We start from the raw sequence: 18,398 nt of genomic DNA, 5'->3' as shown, positions 1-18,398 counted from the left end.
CTGTTCTAAGCACTTTCAAATATTATCTCATTTGATCCTCATAATCCTTGGAGGCAGGTGCTGTTATTATCCCCATTTTACAAATAAGGAAACCGAGGCAAATAGAAGTCAAGTGACTTCTATAGAAGTAAGTGTCTGAGGTCAGACTCAGATCTTCCACTTAGCACTCTGTCCACTGAGCCCACCCAGTACACCACGCAAACATGCTGGATTTATTGACCTTTGGAGTTAAAACCCTATTAATTAATTGATACAGGATTTTTAAGAACCTACAATGTACAAGGCAACATGATGAGTACTGGGGATACAAAAACCAGAAAGGAAATAGTTCTTTCCCACAAGGAGTTTATGTTCTACTGGGTGAAAAATCCCTTTTACTTATTCAATTAGTTTCTGTAACTAAATAGTTTCATTGTTGGATTAAGAAGGCACTAGCAACTAGAAAGATTTGGGAAGGGCCTCACACATGACCTATTCTTTGAGCTATGCTTTGAAGAATGCTTCTAAGTGGTAGAGGTAAGGAGGCAGGGATGGGGAACAGCTCTATGAAAAATCATGGAAGCAGAAAACAGAATATTAAATGCAGGAAACGATGAAAAAGCCAATTGGGCAATTATTGCAGAATGCATGAGGGGAAGTCTATGGAAATAATTCTGTAAAGATATATGGGAATGGGGACACCTAGGTGGCACAGAACCATGGTACTCACAAAATGTTGGCCATGAGTATGCTACTGCCTAACAAAAGGAAATGGACACTAGACAGACCCAAACTCACCCCATCCAGTGGGCACACACACAACACCAAAGGTGCTTGGGGAAAATACCAAACTCTCCATGGTTCTCCAAATGTTCACTTTATTAGGACAGGGATGTGTTCTATATGGGTCTATGTAGTTAAATTCTTGGTTTGAGTCCCTACTCACTGAAAAAAACACTACTGCTTCCTCCCATATTTCAATGGACTTTGATTATATGAGTATGAAAAAACCAGAATTAATCACACAAGCACAGCTTGACTATACAGTTTCTTTGTGACCAGAGAAATAAAGGAGAAGGAAAACATTAAATACCTACTAAAACAATTAGCTCATCAACTGGGCTATAGGACCTCTGATTCTAACTCTCTATTCATCACTAGAGGAGGAATAGACTGGAATCAAGGGGTGACTAGGCACAAAGGAGACTCCAGCTTCCATTTCTCCACTTCTATTGTGAACCACCAATGCTCTAAGATCTTCCAGGTAACCAGTATTTCATGGCCTTTTAGACCCTGGAATGATCTTTTCTAAAGGCCTCAGTTTGATTGACAGGGCTAATTTGGAATATGGAAAGGACAGCTCATCAGATGGAGCATAGATAGAACCCCCATTACATACAGACTCCCAAAGGAACAAGTTGAAAATATTAGCAATCATTTTATACCATAACATGAAAGATCTGTGGCTATATGGAAGTGAGACATAGAACATAATTACCTTTTAAAAATTAAAAATGAGTACTGTGTTGTTTAAAATCTAAATTGTGGGTTCTCATCTGTCCCCCCCCCAGTCTTGGGGGAAAGCTGGCAAAAATCATTGATAAATTTAGCAAGAGTTTACTTCTAAAGATTTATTAAAATATATATTATAAGTTAGTGAAGAGAGAGAGAGAAAGAGAGAGAGATATCGAGAACAGATTCCATATAGCATGGATATCCTAGCTTAGATCTAATTCAGTATAGCCAGAGAGAAAGAAAGCAATTTCCTTTCCTAGCAGCCCACGTGAAATCTCTCACCACTAAGCTAGTGTCTGAATGACTAAGAGGGGCCCCCACTGTTCTCCATCTGCCACCACGCTGGTTCCTCCTCACCAAAAAGAGAGTTCTTCTATGAGTGAGCATCCACGTCCTAGTTCCCCTCTCCCTCCCCCAAAGGGGAGGTCCTTCAAACTGGTTGTTTGAGAGTGGTCTCTTGCTGACATCAGTAGTCCATCAACACTGTCACTCAGGGCCGGCCAGGTGTGGCCTCCATCCAATCATCCTTAAGTAGGTACTTAGTTTCTCATTTTCACCCAATTCAAACAATACTAAATCAATCAGGTGGGGCCCCTTGGTGTCTGCCAAATTCCATTATTTTATCACAGTACCATACATAGGAAAGTAAAGATGTACATGGTGGGTATGAGCAGGCTGCATGGAACCAATAAGGAATTCTAAAGCAAAACAGGAGTAAAAGACATTATCAAGGAATTGAAGGTCATGTGTCAAGAATGGGGAATGACAGGTGGAAGAGTATCCCACTGGAATCCTTTCAATATAAGGTAAAATGCTCAGCATGTCAGGCAGCCCTCCGTAGTTAATTTTGGGATGATTTGGACAAAAGTCATACCATTGGAAAACCATGAATCACGGTCTTCATCACTGGAGGGAACACCTGAATTAATGAGCTCATAGATCATTTGAGTATTATTTTTGGTTTTTTAAAAAATATACTTTAACTTGCACTCAGAGTTCATCAATTCTGTCTTTGGAGGTGAACAGTATTTTTCATGAGTCCTTTAGAATACTGGATCATCATCTTTTAAAAATAATAAACATTTTTTTATTTAAAGTTTTGAGTTCTAAATTTTATTCCTCTTTTCCTCCCTCCCATCCCCCTCCCTGAAATAGTAAGCAATAAGATATAGGTTATTACATGTACAATTATGTAAAACATTGACATATTAGTAATTTTGTACAAGAAAACTTGAATAAAAGAAAAAATGAAAGAAAATGAAAAACAGCATGCTTCAGTCTGTGTTCAGTCAATATCAGTTCTTTCTCTGGAGGTGGATAGTATGCTTCATCATTAGGCCTTTGGGATTACCTTCGATCATTGTATTGCTGAGAATAGTTAAGTAATCCACAGTTCTTCGTCAAACAATATTGCTGTCACTGTTCTCTTGGTTCTGCTCATTATACATCAGTTTATGTAAGTCTTTGAAATCATCCTGCTTGTGATATCTTATAGCACAATAATATTCCATCACCATCATGTACCACAGCCTGGTTTAGTCATTCCCCAGTTGATGGGCATTCCTTTGATTTCCAATTCTTAGCCACCCACAAAAGAGCTGCTACAAATATTTTTGAACAAATAGATCTTTTCTCCTTTGGGGATGATTTGAGTATTTGAGATTGAAGGATTCCAGGACATGTACTTTTCAAAGGGGAAGAGGAAAAAGTTATGAGGGCACCAGGCATCATGGGAAGAAGGAGATATCATTGAGGAAAACAAAGGGCACAGAACCAGGTGGCTAGGGATGCCAACATTTACCTTTATCTGTTTCACAATTCTACCCAGGGATAGTCCTACAGGCCCCATCACTTCTGACTCTTAAATATTCAACTTAACCCCTGGATAAGACTTGTTGAGACAGATTATCAAGCAGGTGGATTTGGTAATTTTCTTTTTCCTTATTGGAACACAGTAGTAGAGTGAAGTATGAGCCATCAGTAAGTTCTTCTTTCCCACCCCCCTTTTCTTTAGTTGCTCAGACTCTTTTCAGGAGCCACTATTTATAGTTAATGAAAACAAAATGCCCCAAATTACACTGCCCCTATGTTGCTAGGAAACTGACTCAAAAGATTCACTTGCCTGTATTCCTATCTCAGTTGTGTAAGAACTTGTGTGTCTGGGCTTTCAGACTCTCACAGTTCGCTTTCCACCTCCTATGGAGCTGCTTTGCCAGGGGTTCATGTTCCCCCCGCCCCAGGAGTTCCCATCCTCCTCTTCATCGCCTGACAGTAATAGTCTTCTGTTTTCCTCTCCTCAGAGCTCCATACTGGCATTAACTCTGTCTCTGCCACCTAGTGCACACAGTATCTTCCTCTTAATACTTCCCAGGTCAGGTTAAGCCCTGCCCTGAGAAAAGAAGCCAGCTGTCCCTAATGTGGCAGGGGGTGCTGTTAGCTTGAGCCCCAAAGTGTCGTTTTACTTCAGCGACTTTGTTTGTTCCCACTTGAGAGTGAATGATCTGTTACCAGGGTAAAATGACCCCCTAGGAGAGCTCTCTGGGAAGTTGCTGGCGACTTTACAGGTCAGCATTCTTTTTCTCTTATGGGTCAATCTTTTTTTTTTTTTCTCCTGGGGAATATAGTTCCCTACTTAACATCCCACCCCAGAGATTCTGTCTGTTAGCATGAAGGAGATGATTTGGTGGAGAACCTTGGGGGAATGGGGTCAGAGGGAAGAGAAAGAAGGACTGAGGCTTTTACAAAGCAGAATAAAAGCCTGCCATGTAACCAGAATGGGAGAAAAGGGAATCTTGAAATCTTCTTTCTTCTTCAATCAAAAATGATTGTCCTTTCACCCTTTCTCCTCTCTCTTCAGAAAGAGAAGAGAGAAGGGGGGAAAAGATTAGACATGTAGAGAAGAAAGAAGGGCAGGAGGCCCAGCTTTTATAGATTGACAAAGATTTATAGACTCTCAAGTGAAGGCCTTTAGGTCCAAGTTATACTTGATGGGAATTCTCTTCAGAACATCTCTGATGAAGGGATCATCCAACTTGCACTTGAACATTTCTAGTGATTAAGAATTTACAATTCCAATGTAGGAACACCCATTCCACTTTGGGGGGGGGGGAGTTCTTCCTTATATCAAACTGTCCTCTGTGCTAAGCATGATACCTAATCATTCCTCCACATGAAAGGCCTTCAAATACTTGAACATAGCTATCACATCCTCTGCTTTCTCTTTTCTAAGCCAAACAGCCCCTGTACCTTTGCCCAACATGGCCTGATCATGTCCTATAGTCCTTCTGATCACCCTTGCCACCACCATCTAGATGCCTTTCAATTAGTCAAGTTCTTATCCTTTTAAAAATTAATTTAATATCTTGTTTTTCTGCAATTATATGTAAAATCCACTTTAATATTTTTTCAAATTTTGGATTCCAAATTCTCTCCTTCCCCCTTTCTTTCCTCCCCCTCTATTAAGAAGGTAAGCAATTTGACATAGTTTTATACATGTGTAGTCATGCTGTGAAAAAAAAACAAAGACAAAAACTCCCAAGAGAAATAAAGAAAAAGTATGCTTTGATCTGTATTCAGACTCCATGAGTTCTTTCTCTGGAGATAGATAGCATTTTTATCATAAGTCCTTCAGAATTTTCTGGGCTCATTGTATTGCTAAGAATAGTGAAGTTATTCACAGTTGATCATCATATAATATTGCTGTTACTGCATATAATATTCTCTTGGTTCTGCTCATTTCACTTTGCATCAGTTCATGTAAGTCTTTATATGTTTTTCTGAGAGCATCCTGCTGTGTTTCTTAGAGCACAATAGCATTCCATCACAATCAAATATCAAAACTTGTTCAGCCATTCCCCAATTGATGGATATCCCCTCAATTTCCATTTTTTTTTGCCACCACTAAAAGAGATGTTATAAATATTTTTGTACATATAGGTCCTTTTCCTTTTTGTTTTATATATCTTCAGGATACAGATCTAGTAGTGGTATTGTTTGGTCAAAGGGTTTTATATTGTTTTATAGACCTTTGGGCATAGTTCCTTATTGCTCTTCAGAATAGCCGAATCATTATACAACTTTGTCAACAGTGCATTAGTGTTTCAGTTTTTCCATATTCCCTCCAACATTTGTCACTTTCCTTTTCTATCATATTAGCTGATCTGATAGGTATGAGGTGGTAGCTCAGAGTTTTAACTGCATTTCTTGAATCAGTAGTGATTTAGTGCATTTTTTCATATGACTATAGATAGCTTTGATTACTTCATCTGAAAACTGCTAGTTCATATCATTTGACCATTTATCAATTGAGGAATGGCTCTTATTTCCATAAATTTGACTCAGTTCTCTATATGTTTGAGAAATGACGTCTTTATTAGAGAAACTCGATGTAAATTTTTTCAAAGTAATTTCTATGTATTTTCCTCCATCCTATTTTCCCCATTTATCCCACTCTCTCTCCTTTCACCCTGTCTATTCTCAAAAGTGTTTGCTTCTGACTTTGACTTTCCCCAATCCATCATCCTTTCTATTAGCCCCTCCCTCTTCTTTCATCCCCTTCCTCTTTTATTTTCCTTATAGTAAGATAGATTTCCACACCTAACTGAATGTGAATGTTACCTCTTTGAGCCAATTCCAATGAAAATAAGTTTCATTTGCTCCCCACCCAACTTCCCTTTTATTGTAAAAGCTCCTTTACACCTCTTTTATGTCAGATAAATTACCCCCATTCTACCTCTCCCCTTCCCCTTCTCCCAGTGCATTCTTCTTTCCAACTGCTTAATTTTATTTATTTATTTAGGTAATCATTCCATCATATTTAACTCACACCCGTGCCCTCTGTATCCTTCTAACTGTCCCAATAATGAAAAAAGTTTTTAGGAGTTACAAGTATCATTTTCCCAAGCACTTTAAACATGTAAGTTTCCTTATAATTTCTTCTTTCCTGTTTACCTTTTTTATGCTTCTCTTGAGTCTTATATTTGAAAGTCAAATTTTCTATTCAGCTCCAGTCTTTTTCATCAGGAATGCTTGAAAGTCCTCTATTTCATTAACTGCCCATTCCACTCCCCCCCCACCCCCCCCAGACTTATACTCAGTTTTGCTGGGTAGGTGATTCTTGGTTGTAATCCTAGCTCTTATATCCTCCCAGAATATTATATTCTGAGTTCTCTGATCCTTTAATGTAGAAACTGCCAAATCTTGTGTTATCCTGACTGTGGCTCCAAAATATTTGAAATGTGTCTTTTTGGCTGCTTGTAATATTTTCTCCTTGGCCTGGAAGCTCTGGGATTTGGCCATAATATTCCTGGAAGTTTTCATTTAGGGATCTCTCAGGAGTTGACTGGTATATTCTTTCAACTTCTATTTTACCCTCTAATTCTAAATCATCAGGACAGTTTTCCTTGATAATTTCTTGAAAGATGCTGTTTGGGCTTTTAAAAAAAAAATCATGGCTTTTAGGTAGTCCAATAATTCTTAAATTATTACTCCTGAATCTATTTTTCAGGTCAGTTGTTTTTTCAATGTCTTCTATTTTTCCATTTTTTGGATTGTACTTTAATGTTTCTTGATAACTTATAGTTATTAGCTTCCACTTGCCCAGTTCTAATTTTTAAGGAATTATTTTCTTCAGTGAGATTTTGTACTTCCTTTTCCATTTGGCCAAGTCTGCTTTTCAAGGCAGTCTTCTCTTCATTGGATTTTTTGCCTCTTTTACAATTTGGCCTATTTTGTTTTTAAGGTATTATTTTCTTCAGTATTTGTGTGTGTGTGTGTGTGTGTGTGTGTGTGTGTACACCTCCTTTACCAAGCTGTTGCCTGTTTTTTCATGATTTTCTTGCATCACTCTCATTTTTCTTCCCATTTTCTGCCTTACTTTATTTTAAAAATACTTTTTGAGCTTTTCCATGGCCTGAGGCCAATTCATATTTTTCTTTGAGACTTTGGATGTAGGAGTTTTTACTTTATTGTCTTCTGAGTTTGTTTGAAAAGTTACCATGGTAACTTTTCATAGTCGGGATCTTTTTCTGCTGTTTGCTCATTTTCCAGCCTATTTCTTGACTTTTAGTTCTATGTTAAAGTGGGACTCTACTTCTGGAGGTGGTCACTGTCCCAAGCTTCAGGTTTTTTGTGCAGCTGTTTTCAGAGGTAATTCTGGGAAAGTTTTTGGTTCTTCCAAGGTAGCATAATCTAGAGGGAGCGTGTTTGCTACTTTCCTGACCTGTGCTCTGGATTGGGAATGATCACAAGCACTTGTTTCCATCCTAGAACTGTGATCATAGTCCCAGCTCCTCTGTGACCACAAGGTCTGGTGTGCTGGTGCTCCTCCCTGCCCTGGAACTGAGACTCAACACTGCAACCCAGATCCAAGTATGGGCAATGCAACACAGCCCTGCCACTGGTGCTAGCAAAGAGACCCCTGTAATCTCCTTTTGACCAGTTGTCTTTCTTGTTCATCTTGTTCCTACTGGCATGGCTTTTCTATGGACAATTAGGTGACTCAGTTGATATATTGCCAGGCCTGAAGTCAGGAAGACTTATCTGAGTTAAAATCTGGCTTTAGCTGTGTGACCCCATGGCAAGTCACTTAACCCTTTTTTCCTCAGTTCCCTCATCTGTAAAATAAGCTGGAAAAGGAAATGGCAAACTACTCCAGTATCTTTAGCTAGAAAACCCCAAATGGGATAATGCAGAGTGAGAAATGACTGAACAACAACAAAGGTGGTGTAGTAGATAGAGCACCAGACCTGGAGTCAGGAAGACCTGAGTTCAAATCTGGACTCAGATACTTACCAGTTGTGTAACCATGAACAAGTCACTGTGTACCTCAGTTTCCTCATCTGTAAATGGGGGTCATAATAGCACCTACCTCACAGGGTTGTTGTGAGGATCAAATGAGTTAATAATTGTAAAGTGCTTAGCACAATGCCTTGAATAATAATAGGTATTATTCCCCACTCCTTGCAATATCCAGCATGTGCTTGAACTCCTCCCACTATAAGGTAGGCATTCTCTGTCTTTACAGATAAACTATTACATTTTTAACTAGGTGGTGGGGTGGATAGAGTGCTGGGCCTGCAGTCAGGAAGACCTGAGTTCAAATATGTCCTCATATGCTTATGAATGGTAAGACACTTAACCCTGTTTGTCTCAGCTTCTTCATCTGTAAAATTAACTGGAGAAGGAAATGGCAAACCACTTTAGTATCTTTGCTAAGAAAACCTAATATGGGGTCACAGAGTCAGACACCACTGAAACAACTGAACAAGAACAAAAATATCAATAAGTTCTTCTTTACACTGAACCTAAACCTGCCTCCCTATAAATCAGTCTATTGATCCTATTTCAGGGCTCTGTAGCTACAAAAAATAAGTAAAAATTCCTGTCCTACAACACAATCCTTCATATATTTGAAGACAGCTGTAATGGCTCCATAATTCTTCCCTTTTCCAGTTAAACAACCGCAATTTCTTCAACCATTCCAGAAAACTCTCCAGGCCGGTTGCCCTTCTCTATATGTATTCCATTTTGTCAATGTCTCACTTCAAATGGGCTATGCACATTTGTACACAATACTCCAGATGTGGTCTGACCAGCACAGAATGAAGACTGCCTTCCCTGCTGTGAACATTGCACTTCTATTGATGCAGCCTAAGATTTGAATTAGCCTCATATTGAGATAGTAGTCAACTGAAATTCTCAGGTCTTTCTCACATAAAAATGCTGCCTACCCATGCTTTATATCCCCCAAATACTCCTCATTCTATTTTTATGAAGTTGGGCTTTAAGTCTAAGTTCAAAACTATACATCTATCTCTATTAGATTTCTTAATTCTATTGCATTAACCCTTTTGAAATCTTGTTGAAGGTTTATTGTACTATATGCCACCTATTAGCTATCCACCCTAACTTTTGGTCAGTTGCCAATTTAATCATTATACTTCTATTTCTTTATTCAAGTGCTTGACAGAAACATTTTGAACAAAATGGAATGTTACCAGAGGCCTTCTTCCAGACTGAAATTGATCCATTAGTCAACATGTGGTTATTCAACCAGCAATGACTCCAACTACCTGTACACTTCATACATTTATTGAACAAGCATTTATTATGTGCTTGATATTTGAAACTCTGTACTAAGCCCCAAAGGAGATAACAATGGTGAGTAAAACTGACCTCAAGGAGTTTATGACATGGTAAGAGAAATGACATATGTACAGGTAACTATAATAGAAAATATATTGTGATAAGTATATAAGTTAGGAATGAATTAGTTTCTATGAGGATTTTTAAGGTGATGAGATCACTTCTGGCTAACCCAGTCATAGGGTTTAGACCTGGAAGGAACCCTTAGTGATCATGTTTTACAACTCCCTCATTTAATAGATGAGGAAAATGGAGACCTAGAGAAATTGAAGTGACTTAAAACTGAGGTCAACTAAGTCTTAATGAGCAGAGGCCAGATTTAAATCCCAGGTCCCCATATGTCAAATCCAGTGCTTTTGTTTTCATCTTGCTGATCTAGAAAGACAATTCAATTGAATTGAATTTGAAAAGTATTAATTAAGTACTTCCTGTGTGCTGAGAACTGTACTAGGTTCTTGGGATCATGAAATTGTGAGTATAAAAAGGCAAAACAGTACCAAGCCTTAAAGAAGGCTTCATTCTCCTGGGAATCATGGATCACATGGTATATGTTATGGGCCTGGAAGAATGGGTAGGATTTTAATAGTCACAGATGGGGTGAGAATTATAGAAATAGGGGATGGTGTGAATAAATTATTGGAGGTAAAAGACTTCAGACATGTTTGTAGTCTACTAAATTTTCACATTTGGCTAGAATATATAAGGAAGATTAATGTGGCATAAAGCTGAACATGTAAATCAGAGCCAAAACGTGGAGACTTGTAATACCAGTCTGCTATTCCGGGATTACAGGCTTTGTGACCTTACAGTTCATCTGGAAAAACTCTTTATAGCCTGGCTTCTTCCTACGTCCCCAGTCTTACACCACAGGCTCTACAATCCAAGTGCCCCAGCCTACTTGCTATTCTGTGCACACAATGCTCCATTTCCCATCCCTGTGACTTTTCACTGGTCATTTCCCATCCCTGGAATGCTTCATTTCCCAGGCCTCCTGGGACACACAGCTCAAATCCTTCCTTTCTACAAGAGGCTTCTTCAGGTCCTTCTCACTGCTGGTGCCTTCCTTCTGATATTACTTTCCATTTACATCGTACCTATCTTGTATGTACATAGTTATTTGCACACTGTCTCCCCCATTAGAGTGTACATCTTAAGGGGAAGGACCATGATTTTTTCCTTTATTTGTATCTCCAGCAACAGCACAGATCTTGGTGCAGAAAAACATGTAATAAATTCTTTTTTACCAACTGGCATCTAATCCAACTTTTTTATTTTATAGATGAGCAAACTGAGTTCTAGAGAAGGGGAGTAACCTGCCAAAGGCCACATGTCACAGCCAGAATTTGAAACAAGGTTCCTTGATTCCAAATCTAGCCCACTTTCTATCATACTATGCTGGCTTAAGGAGTTTACCCTTTATTCTATTTTTTGTTTTTTAGTGAGGCAATTGGGGTTAAGTGACTTGCTCAAGGTCACAGAGCTAGTAAGTGTTAAGTGTCTGAGGCTGGATTTGAACTCAGGTACTCCTGACTCCAGGTCCGGTGCTCTATCCACTGTACCACCTAGCTGCCCCTACCCTTTATTCTTAGGTAAAGAACTACTGAAAGATTTTAAGCAGAGGAGTGACATAATTAAAACTAGGCATTGGGAAGATTAATTTAATATTAACATGTAGAAATGGATTAAAAGGGAGGAAACCAATGAAAGGGAAACAAGTTTGGAGAGTATTATAATAGGCAAGAGATAATAAGGGCCTAAGCTAGAGAGATCAGATTGTGGGAATGGTAAGGAGGGCATGAACACTAGGTATGTTTCAGAGGTTGAATCGATAGGACTTCATGATTGATTGGATGCAATACACAAAGAAGTCACAGATGGTTCTCCGGTGATGAGACTGAGTGAGTAAAAGGATAGTTTTGCCAGATGTCTTTCTGATAATTCAGATATACAATGTTACTAGAAAGCCCTATGAGTTAAGTAACTCTATCAAAAAAGGAAATGAGATCATTTTGGCATTATCAGACTTTAGTGACCCCATGCTGGCTCCCTGTGCTTGCTATTTCCTAAGAATTATTTCTGTTCTGGCCAGAAACTCTGAGGGTCTTCCCTTCCCTGATTTACTCTTTCATGAAGGAAAAGTAGGCTATCTTTTACCCCAGTTCTTACCTAGGCTTTAACGGCTGAATAGGTCTTGCCTCAGACAAACTGAGACCTGGTAAAGACCTTGGCTAAAAAAGGCCAAGGTCTCCCACTGCATCTTGGGCCATTGCCAGTCATCCTGACCTATGTTTTGCCACTGGACTCCAATGACTCTGGAAGAGAGAGTGGGGCTAATGACTTTGCACAGTTCTGCCTCACTTAAATCCAATTAATTTACAATTCAAGACATCACTCTCCTAATATCATTGGTTCTCTTCAAGAACAAAGGATGAACAACTTCCTAAATTATTACGGATCATCTATTTAATAATCTATTCTATAATTGTCCTGGGATCCAACAACAAACTTGCTAATTCATGGTTTCTGTAATGCCCATTTTCCCTTTTAAAAAACTGCATCATAACTGCCCATATCTAGTCTTCTCATAGCTTTTCAATTCTTACAATCCTTTAAAGAGACATGGTTCCATGACCAAACATATAAATTCTTTTAGTACTCTTGAAACAAAATAAGAGTCGAGCAGTTATGTTTTATGTGTCATTTGTTAACATTATTACATCATCCAAGCAACCAATGCTTCTATTTTTTCTTTCTTCTTCTCGCTCTGAGAATAGCTTTAAAAAGTCCTTTCTTCTTGTTGTTGGCATTTGTGTTTTTCACAGAAGTTAGCTCATTCTGGCCTTTAGCCTTTCTATTTTTACAGTTCAGTGCTGCTCTCTTGTATTCATCCTGGCTTACGTGCCCCTCCCTACATCTTTTGATTGTGCCCTTTTAATATCTGAACTCATCAGAGAAATTCCCATGAAGTCACATTGGAGTTTTTCTATGACTCTTTTTCTGTACTCATCATGCTTATTTGTAGTTGTGTCATCAAAATTTAAGTTTTTTTAAAAACGTCTCCCTCTTGAACTGTCTTCTCTTTCTAAGTGATCATAGTTATCTTGACTGTTTACCTTTAGAAATCTATTCTTTTAGAACAGCTGTCTAATGAGCCCAGCATTCCTTTAACCAATTATTCCAAATGTTAAGCCCAAAGATTCAAAGGGACCTTAGAAGTCTACAGAGTCCATCCACTTTATTTTGCAGACTAGGAAAATGAGGTATAGAGAGTTTAAGTGATTTGCCAAGGGACAAAAAGCTGGTAAGTGTCTCAAGTTGGGTATGAATCCTAAATCCTCTTGACTCCAAGTCATATGATATTCCCACTTTATCCCAGGGTTCTGCTTATTATCGATTCATAGGAGCTCTGTTTCTCAGGAATGAGTTCAGAATAATAGTTTTCTTTATTCCTTCCTTAACCTTTAAAGAGATGAGAATTTTCAGTAAGCCCAGCCAAAAATTTGTCAGAGGCTCTGCTTTTTAGCAGAATAAAACTTCCATTGTCCTTCATAAACTAACTGTGTGACCTTGAGCAAGTCTTTTTACCCCTTTGGACCTCAGTTTTAAATGATTGGGATTGAACTAAAAGATCTTTAAGCCCCCTTCCAGATCTGAGTCTATCAATGTCTGAATAGTTGACTTTCTCATTTTTAAGAGATATTGTTTCTGTTCAAGTTGTGTGATTTGCATTAAGAAATTATGTCTTTGTTTTATATTTGAAAGGAATAGCAAGTTGTGCATAGGTTTGTAGTTTCATGTGCAAACATCTTTTTATTGTTTTATGTTATAGAAATGCTCGTTTTATTCTATAAAATAAAAATTAAATTAAAAAAAGAGATACAAAAAGAAAGTATGTTTAAATCCTCTATGAGTTTGAGTTGTCTATACTATAATCTCATGGGAACATCACTGAAATATTTATTATCACTCTTCCACCTTCAGTTTCCATATTCTTGAACTTTTGCCTTTGCCTTTAAAAATTAAAGAGCTTTCTTTCAAACAAGATATACTTTCAATTGCTATATTCACTTTACAACCATTTATTAAGTCTCTACTATGGGAAAGATTCATCTTCCTGAGTTAAAATCTGGCTTCAGACATTTAGTAGCTGTGTGACCCTGGGCAAGTCATTTAACCCTGTTTGCTTCAGTTTCCTCATTCATAAAATGAGCTGGAGAAGGAAATGGCAAACCACTCCAGTATCTTTGCCAAGAAAACCCCAAATGGAGTCATAAAGAATCAGATCTGACTGAAACAACTAAAAAACAAGAAATGTACAAGGCACTGGGTTAGGTACCGGGGATATGAGATTTACAGTCACAGACTTTGCTATCAAGGAACTTACAATAAAATAGGAGGGAAAGATGTGTATAAAAAACAACCATGACATAAGGGAAAGTGAGATGAATTCAGAGGATCACTTCAGACAGAGAACTTAGGAAATCTAAGGCGGGAGAGAGATTACTTTCATTCACAGAGATCAGGGAAGTCTTTATGGAGGTATTGGCATATGACCTGATCTATGAGGGAAGTGGGGTACTACCTTCAATAGATGGAGATGAGGAGGATTCTAGTCTAGGTGTGGCTGATCACACGAATAAAGCCATGGTCATGGGAGAACACAACTTGAGAACTAGGGATAGAAATCAATTCATCAAAAGCATTTATCAAGCTCTTATCATTTCTGGGGTTACAAAGAAAGAGTAAAAATGATCCCTGTCCTTAAGGGTCTTACATTCTAATGATATTGGGGCTGGGAGAGAGGTTGTTTTGTTTTCAGTCCATTTGTTTTGAATGTAGAGAACACAAATTGGAACCATATTGTGATGCCAATATCATCCCATTTATTTTCCTTCTCTGCCCCTGTGTTCTGTGACCCTGGGCTCTGATTAGTGCATTTTCACCTTATCCGGTCCTGGTCTCAGACCCTGCATGCACATTTCTGGCCATCTCCACGCCACCCCATATGTGCTTACCTCTCCATTTCTGACTCTAGCGATCTGTGTTGTTATTACTATTATTAAAACGTGAACTTCCTGAGGACAGCATCTATCTGACTTGCTTGTACTTTGTATCTCTAGTACTCAGAATAATGCCTGGCATGTAGTAAGTGATCCGTAAAAGCATTTACATTCCTTCACTCATTATCTCTCTTCTCATCCCTGCCAGTCCTACCTTTGTCCAAGCTACCTTCTACACACTTGCAAGATTAATTTTCTTAAAACATATTTGGTTTTATCATTCTCCTACTCAAGATGCTCTGGTGATTCTCAATTACCTATAAGAGAAAATATAAACGCATTTGTTTGCCATTTAAACCTCTTCCAAATATGGCTCCTGCCTCCTTCTCTTTCAGGTTTATTGCACATCAATCTCCTTTACACATTCTAGGTTTCAGCCAGCTGGCTTACTTGCTGTTCCTCGAACACAACATGGCATCTTCCTTCTGCCACCATTTCTGCCACCTGCCTCAGGAGTGCAGAATGAGAGCAATGAAGAGAACTCTCTCCTGTCCTGTTGGAGCAGTATGGAATAGTGGATAGACTGCTATATTTGCAATCAAGAAGAACTGGGTTCAAGTCCTGCTCAGGCACTTGCTAGCTAAGTGACCATGGACATTTTGCCTAACCTCTTTGTGTCTTCGTTTCCTTGTCTATAAAATGAGAGGTTTGGACTTGATATATTCCAGCTGCAAATCTAATCTACACTCCAATGACTTCGGAAGTTAAAAAAAGGCTCTGAAGGAAACTAGGGATAAGAAGAGAAGAAAATAATAAGATGGAATTTAATGAGATAAGTGGGTGTTGTGGTGATAATATAGTAAAATTTTGAACTTTCCTCAAAACTTTTGAAATAGCTCAGGAATCTTTCCCCAGGATTTGAATGTTTCCTCTCAAGTAGGACATTTTCTGTGATACATTTCTATGTAAAGCTTTCCTATCAGCCCTGCTAGTTGCCACCTGACCTGCTATACTGGAAATTTATGCAGCTGAAGACACCACTTTACATGATATGCTTCTGCTTTATTAGACACGTTGCTGACCCACTCAGGCTCCCAATCTTAAAAGGGTTTCCTGTCCTCACACCATTGAAGGAACAAAACCTAAAAGATACTGTTCTACATGCAGAGAACACACAGTAGAATCTATCACTGATGTGTATGTGTAAGAATGTCTCAGAAAAAGAAAAAGGAAAATTTAGGGAAATCCCCTCAAAATTCCTAGAGAAAGACTACCTTCATTCTGTGAAAATAAAATGCCCCCAGTGTCCTCTTTGTGAACGGGTCTCATGTTGCTAGGAAACCAGCTTCAAATATCTCCCTGACTGTGTTTCCAGTTCCATCCTGTGAGGACTCGGGCTTCTTCACTAATTCCCCAAGAATTTCAGACTCCTTCCACTCTTGCCACTTGCCTGATGACTGATTTGGAGGCTTGAACCCTGGCATCCCAAGGAAAATCTTAGTTGATGGTCCCACACTGTGATTTCCTGTTGGGAAGATTCTGTGCTTGCAGTGCAGCCTCTGTGGCTAGCAGCCTGGGACCACACCTTGAAGGCTACCACACAGTTGGTCATTCTGTTGCCTAATACTGTCAGTTACAAACACCAGTCTAAAAGATATACAGGATGCAAACTGAGACTCAGGCAGGAGGGAGATAGAACAGCATATTGGGGCATAGAGTGCCATCTCCTGCCAGGGCACAACTGTTTTCTGCTTTCTGTCTTTGAGACAATGAAATTAGCCATCTGTCTTTTTAGAGAATAAACTCATAAAGTTGTTAGTCCAGTGACAGTCCGTAAAATAATCATTTAAAAAAAAAACACTAGTTCTTATTTATACGATGCTTTACATAATAACAATAGGGATACTGTGTGGAACAGTTCCCTGGATTTGGAGTCAGAAGACATGGGTTGGATTCCTGGCTCAGCCACTTATAACCTGTGGGCAAGTCAGTTAGTTGCTCTGTGCCTCAGTTTCTCCCTCTGTAAAATGAGGGGATTAAAATACATTATCACTACTGCCCCTTCCAGCTCTATTTTTATGGCCTTGTGAATGATAATAGCATCAACAATAAGATAATAGCCTCTGTTTATAGGATGCTTTACTGTTTACAGGATACTTCCCTCATAACGATTTTATGAGGGAGTCAGAGTGTTTATTATTTTCCAGTAACTACATGAAATGATGGAGATACAAAGAAGAACAAAAGCCGTGCTTACCTCTAAGGACGGGGCAGATAAACAGATAAGTTCTATGTATACACATATGTATATATACATATATTTATTTGTACATAAATATATCTGTATATTTCTAAGCCTAGAAATGACCAGTTACAAACTAGATACACACACAGAATAAATGGAAAGCAATTTTAAAGGAGAAGGCTCTAGGTGCTGCCAGGACCAGGACAGGCTTCTTACCAAAACTGAGATTTGGATTAACCCTTGAAGGAAACCTGGGAAGTTCAGGATGATGGCTGTTTAGTTTCGAGGGGATGAAGAAAGTGAGGCTCAGATTAGGTGAAATAACTCACCTGAGATCACACAGCTATGAAGGTGGCAGAACTGCGATCTGATGCACTAACCAACTCCTCTAACATAGGCTGTACAAAGAATATTCTCTCTATGCTACAGAGGAGGGGACCTAGGTGAAATATCTTGTACAATGTTAGGCAGCTGGTTGGAAGCATGGCTGAAACTCAAGCCTGGGGCCTCTAAATTTGGGGGGGTCAAGAAGAGAAAGGTGGGAGGAGAGCATTTCAGGTTACCTGTAAGGTGCTCCCTACAATGAAGCACTCCAATAAATGTTAAGTCTCAAGACTGGCCAACTACTAGTTGCAGCTAATAATGCAAATGAAGGCAGAAGAGGATAGAATAATAATTAAGGCTACCTTGAATTGTGTCAGTGCATACCAATCTACTCATCACTGCATTTGGAGAGTATAAAAAGGCTCAACTCTTCTCTCCAGTGCTTCTCTGCTATGAATAAATAAATTGGAATGGGATTGTAAATATACTACCGTAATTTACCCAAACTTGTCGATTTGGTGCGGCTATTTGAATCAGAACAAGGAGCATAGTTTTCACTATTCAAGATTGGTCTTAGAAAGCAATCCATAATAAATATGAGCCAAGCCTATGGGGTATGTATGTGTCTGTATACATGTGCATACACACATGGGTGCATATATAATCACACACATCACACACTACATATACCTGCACACAAACACATGTGTGTATTCACATACATATATGCATACATGCATACATACATACATACATACATACATGATTGACCTGATTAAGGTCAGAAGAGAGTGAAAGGACCCTATGTAACTTGCTTTTTCTGATAGGAGTGAAGAATGCAAGTGTTAGCTTCTACCCCTTCCTGTATTCATAGCTTTTTGGACAGAGAATAATTGTGCATTTTGAGGTATGGGCATCTGATATAGCTTTATTCACTCAGCACATGCTTCTCCAAGCCTAAGTCAATGCTATGCATCCTTGCACAGATCTATATAACATTATAGACCACCCCTAGGAACACACAGAAACATCCTCGTGCTTTTTTCAATCCCCATTTCCTTTGTCCTAAGTCCTGACCAGATCCATTTCTTTTATTGCCACCTTGATGGTCAAATTCCTTTGGAAAGATTTTTATTTGCATGATTCATTCAAGCCTTTCTTTGGGTGGTTGCTAGATGAAGGTTCACTGG

This window comes from Dromiciops gliroides, chromosome 5 (assembly GCF_019393635.1).
Source record: "Dromiciops gliroides isolate mDroGli1 chromosome 5, mDroGli1.pri, whole genome shotgun sequence".
NCBI classification, from domain to species: Eukaryota; Metazoa; Chordata; class Mammalia; order Microbiotheria; family Microbiotheriidae; genus Dromiciops; species Dromiciops gliroides.
This window is presented reverse-complemented; position numbering follows the sequence as displayed.